Source organism: Dama dama, chromosome 18, assembly GCF_033118175.1.
Source record: "Dama dama isolate Ldn47 chromosome 18, ASM3311817v1, whole genome shotgun sequence".
In the NCBI taxonomy this organism is placed as follows: Eukaryota; Metazoa; Chordata; class Mammalia; order Artiodactyla; family Cervidae; genus Dama; species Dama dama.
Genome location: NC_083698.1, coordinates 53,000,054 through 53,012,142, shown reverse-complemented (window position 1 = coordinate 53,012,142; position 12,089 = coordinate 53,000,054). Strand labels below are relative to the sequence as shown.

General features: G+C 37.3%; 1 protein-coding gene across 1 annotated transcript in view; it reads right to left on the bottom strand.

Annotated features, from left to right (window-relative positions):
• Positions 1-12,089, bottom strand: part of BMT2 (base methyltransferase of 25S rRNA 2 homolog) — a 78,572-nt gene that overhangs the window by 63,120 nt on the left and 3,363 nt on the right. The window lies entirely within an intron of this gene.

Here is a 12,089-nt window from a genome sequence, read left to right as displayed (position 1 = left end):
TGAAATATCAATGTGAGTTCTAACAAAGGTATGAAAATGACACAGTCAAATAAATAACATTAAAACAATTACAAAGTTAAAAAAGTAAACAAAAATTATCAATGTGGCTTGAATCAATGCTCTTAGATATAATTTAGGTTCTCTTGCCACGTGTTCAAGTACAGGCAATTGTTTAGTGACACAATAAACTTAAAAACATAAATATGACAGCCAAATTTGGGGGGTGATAATTATATTCTTTCCCCAGGTGAGACAATTAGTTTCAGTAAGACTTGGGTTTTTTTTAAATAGAAAAGGAATTATAATGGCTCAAATTTAACAGTACTTATCTATTCATAATTTGCAAACCTTTATTGGTTATTTTAAGCACCCAGTTCAGCAGGTACAGAGTTGAAAACCAAACTATTAGCCTTCCAGTTTGACCAATACAGGAAAAAGCAATTAAGGGTACAAACATGCCCTCACACACACACTGCTCAGTTAAGATGAATGTGTATCAGTCTCAAACTTGGTCTGTATACTCATTTTAAACCCACAAAGGATGAAAAGCTGTCTCTTTTCTGTGTGTGATTATGTTCTTATACAGTAATATTTTCATTAATCACTAATACTTGGTAGTAATAGGGCCCTCATTTATTATACAGCAGACTGGCAATAACTGGCCATTAGAAACAATACTTGTGTAGTAACAGGGCTCTCAATTTGTTATATAGCAAACCGGCAAAAACTAGCCATTAGAAACAAACAAGCAAACATATTTTTCTAAATTCTCAAAGAAACACTCTCCAGTTTTAGTAACATCTTTCAGGTGTACTTATTTATTACGTCTCTAAGTAGGACTATAGGAAGTAAAGTCTTTGAAACAAATATACTGATTAATGATTCTTCAATATATCTATTATGCTCATAAAACTATTCCTGACTTTACTCATCAGATTTAATGTCAAATGGTTCATTAAGGTACAGATTCATTTTCAAGGTGCTTTATCTTTATTTGAAATGGATATTGTCAATTCTTTTGCAATAACACAAGAGACGACTCTACATGTGGACATCACCAAAACCAGACTGATTACATTCTTTGCAGCTGAAGATGGAGAAGCTCTGTACGGTTAGCAAAAAAAAGACCTGGAGCTGACTGTGGCTCAGATAATTAGCTCCTTATAGCAGAATTCAGGCTTAAACTAAAGAAAGTGGGGAAAACCATTAGGCCATTCAGATATGGCCTGAATCAAATCCCTTATGATTATACAGTGGAGGTGACAAATAGATTCAAGGGACTAGATCTGGTAGACAGAGTGCCTGAAGAACTATGGGCAGAGGTTCATAACACTGTATAGGAGACAGTGACCAAAACCATACCAAAGAAAAAGAAATGCTAGAGGGCAAAGTGGTTGTCTGAGGCAGCCTTACAAATAGCTGAAGAGAAAGAGAAGCAAAAAGCAAGGGAGAAAGGGAAAGATATATCCAACTGAATGCAGAGTTCCACAGAATAGCAAGAAGAGATAATAAAGCCTTCTTCAATAAAAAATGCAAAGAAATAGAGGAAAACAACAGAATGGGAAAGACTAGAGATCTTTTCAAGAAAGCTGGAGGTATCAAAAGAACAGTTCATGCAAGGATGGGCACGATAAAGGACAGAAACAGTAAGGACTTAACAGATGCAGGAGAGATTAAGAAGAGGTGGCAAGAGTACACAGAAGAATTGTATAAAAAAAGGTCTTAGTGATCTGGATAACCACGATGGTGTGGTCAACTCACCTAGAGCCAGACATTCTGGAGTGTAAAGTCAAGTAGGCCTTAGGAAACATTACTATGAACAAAGCTAGTGGACGTGATGAAATTCCAGCTGAGTGATTTCAAATCCTAAAAGATGATGCTGTTATATTGCACTCAATATGTCAGCAAATTTGGAAAACCCAGCAGTGGCCACAGGACTGGAAAAGGTCAGTTTTCACCCAAAGAAGGGTAGTGCTAAAGAATGTACAAACCACTAGACAATTGTGTTCACTTCCCATGCTAGTAAGGTTATGTTCCAAATCCTTCAAGTTAGGCTTCAGCAGTACTTGAACCGAGAACTTTCAGATGTAAAAGCTGGATTTAGCAAAGGCAGAGGTATCAGAGGTCAAATTGCCAACATTCACTGGATCATAGAGAAAGCAAGGGAATTCCAGAAAAACATCTACTTCTGCTTCATGGACTGCACGAAAGACTCTGACTGTGTGGATCACAACAAACTGAGGAAAATTCTTCAAGAGATGGGAATACCAGACCATTTAACCTGTCTCCTGAGAAATCTGTATGTCAGTCAAGAAGCAACACTTAGAACTGGACATGGAACAACTGACTGGTTCAAAACTGGGAAAGGAGTACAGCAAGGCTGTATATTCTCACCCTGTTTATTTAACTTACATGCAGAGTACATCACACGAAATGTCGGGCTGGACAAGTTACAAGCTGGAATCAAGACTCCCAGGAGAAATGTCAGCCACCTCAGATATGCAGATGATACCACTCTAATGGCAGAAAATGAAGAGGAACTAAAGAGCCTCTTGATGAGGATGAAAGAGGAGAGTGAAAAAGCTGGCTTAAAACTCAACATTCAAAAAACTGAGATCATGGCATCTGGTCCCATCACTTCACGGCAAATAGAAGAGGAAACAGCGGAAGCAGTGACAGATTTTTCTCTTCCTGGGCTCCAAAATCACTGCAAATAGTGACTGTAGCCATGAAATTAGAAGATGCTTGCTTCTTGGAAGGAAAGCTATGACAATGCCAGATAGCATATTTAAAAGTAAAGACATCGCTTTGCGGACTAAGGTCCATATAGTCAAAGCTATGATTTTTCCAGTAGTCATGTATGGATGTGACAGCTGGACCATAAAGAAGGCTGAGCACTGAAGAAGTGATGCTTTTGAACCCTGGTGCTGAAGAAGACTCTTGAGAGTTCCTTGGACAGCAAGGAGATCAAACCAGTCAATCCTAAAGGAAATCAACCCTGAATACTCATTGAAAAGACCGATGCTGAAGCTGAAGCTCCAATACTTTGGCCACCTGATGCGATGAGCCAATTCACTGGAAAAGCCTCCGATGCTGGGAAAGATTGAAGGCAAAAGGAGAAGTGAGCAGCAGAGGATGAGATGGTTAGATAGCATCATTGACTCAATGGACATAAGTTTGAGCAAACTTGAGAGATGGTGGAGAATAGGGAAGCCTGGCATGCTGCCATGGGTTCCAAAGAGTCAGACTTATCAACTAAAAAACAATTATCAATTCTAAAAGACTCTTTGTTTGAACATGTAAGTTTCACTGTTCTATGTAATGTACATATTCCAAATAAATACATAAACTTACTACATTTTCTGGTAATAGAAGTCATTCAAACCAAGGTTCTATGATCATATATGTTTGGGAAAATCTATGTTTAACTTAAAAAGATTTCCTTTTTTCAAGACTTAGTTTAGATTCTACAAAAGGTACAACTAAGGGAGCCCTAGGAAAACAGGAGTGAGGGAGTTGGGGAGAACAAGTTAAGGGAGGAGAAAATGCTAATACAAGGGTGCATTGTTGAGGCTGCGGCTGTGGACAACACAGAAGCATAGAGTGTGCCTCAGGAATTGTGCACCCAAAGGATGGGAGGCTAGAGCATTTTTTCAGTTACTATCCCCCAATAATTAAGAGTCGGAACAATCTGTGCTTCTATTCTACACTAAGGCACTGAAAAAGAGGATGCCCTTAGTGGGCTCCAGCAGTTTTGGAAAAAGCTGAAAAGCAGAAAAGAAAGCAGCATCATTAAATGGGGATTCTGTCAGGGCTAGTCCCTCTGAGCTCACAGTATCTGACCATCACACCTGAGGACCAATGTTATGTTACACACAGGAGCCACCAAAGACATCTACTATAAATTCTCTGAGTCCTTACTATGTCATTGTATACTGTGAAACTATATTCAAAATTCTCTTTAAATACTGCCAACTTTTTATGAAGTTTTAAGGCTTACAATTAATATTTGCTCCACTAAAATTTTGAGGAAGGATTCAAATTTGTCTGTAAGCCTATAAACCCAAACTGTTTGCAAACTTCAATTTAATGTTTTCACTAACATTTAGAGTCTCCAGATTCTCCAAGTATGCTGATACTGAGACTAATATGATTAATAGTATATTTAATATATAACCAAGACTAAATGCAATTGTACATACTTTTCATTTTCTTTAACAAATTTGCTGAAAAATACTCTATGTTAAATACTACAGAGAATAATAAAGTTAATGAGCAAGCACTGGCATCAAACAAAAGGGAGAAGACATGTAATAGAATGTGGTATCTGTTCTCATAGAGATATAAGCCTGACATATTCTCTATGGTTCACGTAAGCCATTCCAGACCCAGAAGTTTTAAATCATGAATTTATTCAAGTTACCAAACCCCAACCATGAGGTATAACACTATGCTGCACGTCTGGTGGTTACAAAGTTGAACAAAAAACATAGTTAGCCTTCAGTTACTAGAAAATTCCACTTTCCAGAATACCCAAGAAAACTTATTTTTAAAATAAATTAATTTATTAAAAATAGATGTTCTGCAGCTGAACCTGAAATTAATCGTTAATAAACATTTCCTGCTGCTGCTGCTGCTGCTGCTAAGTCGCTTCAGTCGTGTCCAACTCTGTGCGACCCCATAGACGACAGCCCACCAGGCTCCCCAGTCCCTGGGATTCTCCAGTGGGTTGCCATTTCCTTCTCCAGGGCATGAAAGTGGAAAGTGAAAGTGAAGTCGCTCAGTCATGTCTGACTCTTAGCGACCCCATAGACAGCAGCCCACCAGGCTCCCCCGTCCCTGGGATTCTCCAGTGGGTTGCCATTTCCTTCTCCAATGCATGAAAGTGGAAAGTGAAAGTGAAGTCGCTCAGTCATGTCTGACTCTTAGCGACCCCATGGACTGCAGCCCACCAAGCTCCTCCATCCATGGGATTTTCCAGGCGAGAGTACCGGAGTGGGTTGCCATTGCCTTCTCCAAAACATTTTCTAGTCAGACTAAAATAATAAATGTAGAGAAGACATCAGTATTCGTTTGTTCAAATACATCATTTTAAGATCAAGTTAAAGCTCTGCCAAATCTTTAAAGTCCCCTGATTGTCACATAAAATTCTAAAATAAAGTTTGCATTAACAGGACTATATATTATATCCTTTGTTTAAATGTAAAGAAAGGATATCAAGCTGGTTTTAGAAAAGGCAGAGGAACCAGAGATCAAATTGCCAACATCCGCTGGATCATCGAAAAAGCAACAGAGTTCCAGAAAAACATCTATTTCTGCTTTATTGACTATGCCAAAGCCTTTGACTGTGTGGATCACAATAAACTATGGAAAGTTCTGAAAGAGATGGGAATACCAGACCACCTGACCTGCCTCTTGAGAAACCTATATGCATGCTGGTCAGGAAGCAACAGTTAGAACTGGACATGGAACAACAGACTGGTTCCAAATAGGAAAAGGAGAATGTCAAGGCTGTATATTGTCACCCTGCTTATTTAATTTATATGCAGGGTACATCATGAGAAACTCTGGGCTGGAAACAGCACAAGCTGGAATCAAGATTGCCAGGAGAAATATCAATAACCTCAGATATGCAGATGACACCACCCTTATGGCAGAAAGTAAAGAGGAACTAAAAAGCCTCTTGATGAAAGTGAAAGAGGAGAGTGAAAAAGTTGGCTTAAAGCTCAACATTCAGAAAACTAAGATAATGGCATCTGGTTCCATCACTTCATGGGAAATAGATGGGGAAACAGTGGCTGTCTTTATTTTTCTGGGCTCCAAAATCACTGCAGATGGTGATTGCAGCCATGAAATTAAAAGGCGCTTACTCCCTGGAAGGCAAGTTATGACCAACCTAGACAGCATATTAAAAAGCAGAGATACTACTTTGCCAACAAAGGTCCATCTGGTCAAGGCTATGGTTTTTCCAGTGGTCATGTATGGATGTGAGAGTTGGACTGTGAAGAAAGCTGAGCACCGAAGAATTGATGCTTCTGAACTGTGGTGTTGGAGAAGAGTCTTGAGAGTCCCTTGGACTGCAAGGAGATCCAACCTGTCCATTCTAAAGGAGACCGGTCCTGGGTGTTCATTGGAAGGACTGATGTTGAAGCTGAAACTTCAATACTTTGGCCATCTCATGTGAAGAGTTGACTCATTGGAAAAGACCCTGATGCTGGGAGGGATTGGGGGCAGGAGGAAAAGGGGATGACAGAGGATAAGACGACTGGATGGCATCACCGACTCGATGAACTTGAGTTTGAGTAAACGCTGGGAGTTGTTGATGGACAGGGAGGCCTGGCGTGCTGTGATTCATGGGGTCACAAAGAGTCGGACACGACTGAGCAACTGAACTGAACTGAAACTTTTAAAAACACTAATTAAAAAACTAATTAATAATTTAAAACCCAAGTGATGCCAACTTAAAGTTGTGAAACCAAATTCAGCATGAAAATCAATGAATCAAATTATTCTAAAACTTGGTCCTACTCTCAGGATTAAACTGTAATTATTGACTAAACTCACCTTCATAAACCTATGCCACAACTAAAGAATATTCACTACAAGTTACTGCCAATGAAAAGACAGTAACTAGGAAAAAATAGTACATTCATTAATTGATTAAAAGACAGAGTTCCATGGAATATAAGAAGAAAAAAAAATCAAGCTCATAGATGCAGAGAACTGACTGGTAATTCCCAAGGACAGGGAGTTGGGCAGTGGGCAAAATAGGTGAAGAAGGTCAAAAGGTGCAAACTTTCAGTTATTAAATAAATATGTCATAGGGATATTTTTTTAAAAGAATTCCATTTTTAGTAATTTTGAGATTAGTTTAAGATATTATTACTTTGATTGCAACGATCTTTTTAAGAACCAAGTATAAGAAGCTAAGAAGTTATTTCTTTGTGCTCTTACTCAATAACCTCAAGAACAGCTAGATTACAGGTCCAAACTCGAGTGAACCAATGGAATCTCTATACTGTCTCTTTAGAATGGATACTATTCCTTCTTTCTGAATTAACTTCTCTCATGCCATCTAGAATAGAAACTTGCTTTCTTTCGAAACATAAAAGAATTCTCATACTCTTCAAGAGGGTTTACCTCCCTCCCACTGGATCTTCCCTGGTGGCTCAGATAGTAAAGAATCTGCCTGCAATGTGGGAGACCTGGGTTCAATCCCCAGGTTGGGAAGATCCCCTGGAGAAGGGAATGGCTACCCACTCCGGTGTTCTTGCCTGGAGAATTTCATGGACAGAGGAGCCAGGCTACAGTTCATGGGGTTGCAAAGAGTAGGTCACAACTGACCATTAACAGAATAAACGAAGTAAGCCAAAAAACTCACAACCAGGTGGAAACAAGTTCAGCAACCATTACAAGACATTAAAACAAAGTGATCAGGAACAGATTATCTACATAGTTAAACCACACACTGACCAGCTTTCTCAGTATTCTTGAGCATTTGATATAGTAGCAAACCTAAAGATGGCACAAAAACATCTAAGATGTTTGATGTTGAAGCGTTCCTGAGAATCAAACAAAGGAACCACCTGAAAAACTTGCATATTACACCTAATGTGCTGCTACTAGTCATTTCTCTGATAAGAGGAAAAATCCAATATTCTAATGTGCTAAAAAGGTTGAATCTTTCATATACAATGTTATTAACAGAAATATAAGCAGCAAAGGGGGCGAAAAAAAAAAAAAAAAAACAGATAAAGAACAAAAGCTTCAGCAATCCTAATACTGAAGAAGACACTACAGAATAGTCTAGATAGAAATTCCAGGAACCATTCAATCTTCAATACCCTTAAGGGCATCCAGGTGGTAGTTACAATTACACCTTTTATTTTTAAAAGTATGTATTTAACACAAATAATGCTTTCTATATGCCAGATACTGTTTAAGTACCTTACAAATATTAACTCATTTAACTCTAATGCCAACCCATTTTGACAGATATTTTACTTTACAGATAAGGAAACTGAAGTACAGAAAGATTAAGTAACCCTCTCAAAGGTACACATCAAACCTGGCAGTCAAATGCCAAAGTCTATGCTCCTCACCACTGTACCACCCTGCTTCTCATAATGAGTTTCTAATTTATGAACTTTCATGGATATGAACAAAGCTTTGCACTAAAGCAAAGTACACTGACTCTACTAGCCACAAACAAATGGTCTTTTGTCAGTCAAATGCAATTATTTATCCTCTAGGTGGTGGTGATTTAGCCTCTGCAACTGCATTATTTGTTAGATTCCTGACAGCAATTTCAACTCTGGCTGCACAATGATTTCACCTAGACGTTTAATTTAATTGGTCTGAAGTGGGAACTGGTCATTTATTTTTACTGCTCCCCAGATGAATCCACTGTGCAGTCATGGCTTAAAACCATGGGTTTATGGCAAGACTGTAAACTCAAAAGCCTGGTGAAATAATATACAGAGCAACTGAGGCTTGGGGCAAACTGAAGAGCCAAATTTAATTCAAAAACAAAACACTGCATGGATAAAAGTTCACATTTATAAATATAATTTGACCCATGGTGCATTTTTTGTTTGTGGAGCACTCTCTTATTACAAACATACTTATGATGAAAAGTTAATTCAAACTGTAAAACTCTGAATACACTCTATACAAGAGATGGAAAGAATCAGTTAGAATCAGTATCTGTTATTCCCCTGTGAAACAACTTTACCTAAATGCGTATCACCACACAGATCTCTTGTTTAGTGTAAACAAAGGACTTATGGAGAATCTTCTAGGACTTAATTTTTATGTAACTGGGAATAGGAATTTCCATATAAATAGAGGAATTTCTGTATAAAAGAGAATAAGTAATACTCAGATGTCCCTCTAAAGGCATGGGGTTCTAAAATAACCTGTGCAATGAGCATCAATGATTCTACATGTAAAGCACAATTAATTAGTACAGTTTACATCAGTGGTTCCCAGATGTTTAGATTTTAAAACCAGCACAAACTTCACCTCAAAAATATAGGAAATGAATATGGGGGTTGAAAAATTTTGTGTGTGAAGTTAGAGTATATTAAATAAATACAAAGACATATACAAAATTATTATCATACCAACACACACAGAGACACTTACACCACACACAACATCCTTATTAGTTCACATTTTTTGAGAAAAAAAAAATTTTTATCTATACTTACTCCTGACAGTTTTAATTAAAAAAGTAGACTGATGTTAATGATATATGAACCATTTCAAAAGGCTAAATTAATCTAATATACTCATTTAAGCTATGACCATAAATTCATTACAAAAAATTTGTACTGAAAATTAAAATTTAAAAATTATGAATATAAAAAGATTAGATTCAAAGCACAAGGACATATTCTATATCAGCTTCCTTCTTTTGTGTGTGTGCCTTAAATCTACAAGGCAAGGTGCTAGATACCAGGGACACAAAGATAAAAAGGCAGAGTCCTACTCAAGGAACTAAATTTAGTGGGAAAGACAGATAACTCAACTGGTAAGTGATAACTATTGGCTTCCCAAGTGGTTCAGTGGTAAAGAATCCACCTGCCAATGCAAGGAGATGCAGGAGTCGTGGTTTGATCCCTGGGTCAGGAAGGTTCCCCTGGAGGAGGAAATGGCAACCTGCTCTGGTATTCTTGCCCATGAAATTCCACGGACAGAGGAGCCTGGTGGGCTACAGTCCAAGCGGCCGCAAAAGAGCTGGACACGACTGAGCACGCACGCAAGTGGTAACTACAATCAAGGAACGGTAATGGCATCTTGGGAGCATAAAGGAGCATACTTATTTACTTATGTAAAACCAGTAAGACACTACTGGTATCTTCCAAGAGTCTATCCTCTATTATACATTATCATCACTCCATTGGGCTGTTCATCTGCCCTCAAAACTTTAACAGAGGATTTCCAATCCTTTACTACCAAGGGATACATCCGAATTAAATCATTACCATTACCCTATGACATGCCAACGTGCCTATCTACTCTTTTCTCCATGCCCCCATCTCAACACACACATTTCTAAACTGGCTGGAAATGGCTATTTACATTTTTCCAGGCAAGAAATCTTGGCATCATCATTGACTCTTCCCTTTACTTTCACTAAAACTGTTCACTCTGACTTTCAAAAAGTATTTGACTTATCTTTCTCTATTTTCATGAACACTACTTTTACTTATACTATTATTAACCTTTAAAAAATAGATTGGTGTAAGAGTCTCCCAGCTGATTTACTTTCATCTAGACTCCTTCCTACTTCAATCTATTGTACTTCACCTAGGTGTTCTTCAACTCCTTTGCCCACTGTATAATCTACAGAGTTTTAAAATAATACAGATGCCTGTGCTCCACAAAGTTCCACAGACCAAACTAATGTGGAATCAAGGTTGATATCCACTGCATTTGTTGTTATATTCTCCCCCTCAAAATCAAAGGATCTATACCAATACTCTTGATTTTTACTGTATCTTTTTTTTTTTTTAATTTTTTTATTAGTTGGAGGCTAATTACTTCACAACATTTCAGTGGGTCTTGTCATACATTGATATGAATCAGCCATGGATTTACACGTCTTCCCCATCCCAATCCCCGCTCCCACCTCCCTCTCCACCCTAAAATGTAAAAATTTCCTAAAAAGATACCTACTACAAGGTGACTAAAAATAACAAAATCAAATAGTTACTATGTGTCCCTCACTGAGTTTATTCATGTTCCCTTTATCTTCCAGTGTTACTGATTATTACATTTTTTTCATTTTTCTTTCCCTGCTAGAAATGCAGTTCAAACTCCTAGCAAAACTAGGAGACTCTCCTTCCTGTGGACAGTTTTCAACTTACTCATTTGGTGATTGAGCAAAGATTCCATCACTAAAAAACAATGCTTTCAGATTTTGTATCAGAATCAGAAAAGAACATGTAAAGAAAAAAAGAGTTAAACGTCACTTGATTAAAAAAAAAAAAAAGGAAAACAAAGGGAATCTGTTAAAGTGTCTTGGGGTCAAAGAGTTGGTCAGTAATTTAAAGCAGTATTGAAAGTCCCCAAAGGAGAAAAAAATTAGGAAATTTCAACTAAAAACACACAGTCTGTTATTCTAATTTTAAAAGTAATTTCAAAACTTTGTTTCATGAAAAAACACTAACAATACATTTATTCTTTCACTTTTAGACCTTTTGATTTTAGTTTAAAATTATTTCTAATTCAAAGGTTTTTCCCTTCCCCCTACAATTCTCTTGTTTCAGCTGTATGCTAAGGAAAAATCAATCACAAATGAGCAGCATATCCTAAACTGCTGTTGCAGCACCCTTTGTCTTAAACAAGGAGAATAATTTGAATAATCAATAAGAATTAAACATCTAAACTAGGCTACTTAGTAGCTGACTCTTAAAATGCTGCTCACAGCTGTTAACCTTTGTAACACAATTTTTTTCCTGACTTAGTCTACAAAATCAACTTATTCTGTGTTCTTCTCTTCTGTTTCAGTATCAGTAACCTATCCTATTTATTCTAACTACTTTTAAAATATTATCACTGCTACTAGTAACACTGATGTTTTTAAATGTAGAAAAGTATAATAAAGATCAACCATTAACCTATGCTTTGAGAATATCATTGTTAACAGGTTAACATGCCTTTTAATTTTTTTCTGATTGATAACCTGTACCGGTCTATGTGACAAACTGTTTTAACCTGTTTTGGCATGCAGAAAAAGTAAATTCAGAGACAATTAAATTGATGAAAACTGCTAAAGACATCCACAAAATAGGTTAAAAAAAAAATAAAGGTTTCCATTTATATAAACTCAATCCTTTATCTATAAACGACTGACACTAGAAACACTCCTTCTCATCTCCATTGCTAAACATTTCCTGATCATTTCCTTTTGGTAACTACTTCAGATATCAGCGCTGCCTGGAACACTGACCTTTATCTCCAACTCTCACTTTACTCTTATACAAAGAGGCAAAGGATCTCTAAGTGCTGACAGAGGACAGGCAGTAAAATGGAGTAGAAAGGGGAAAAGTGTTAAAAGAGTGCATGAAACTTAACTGCTA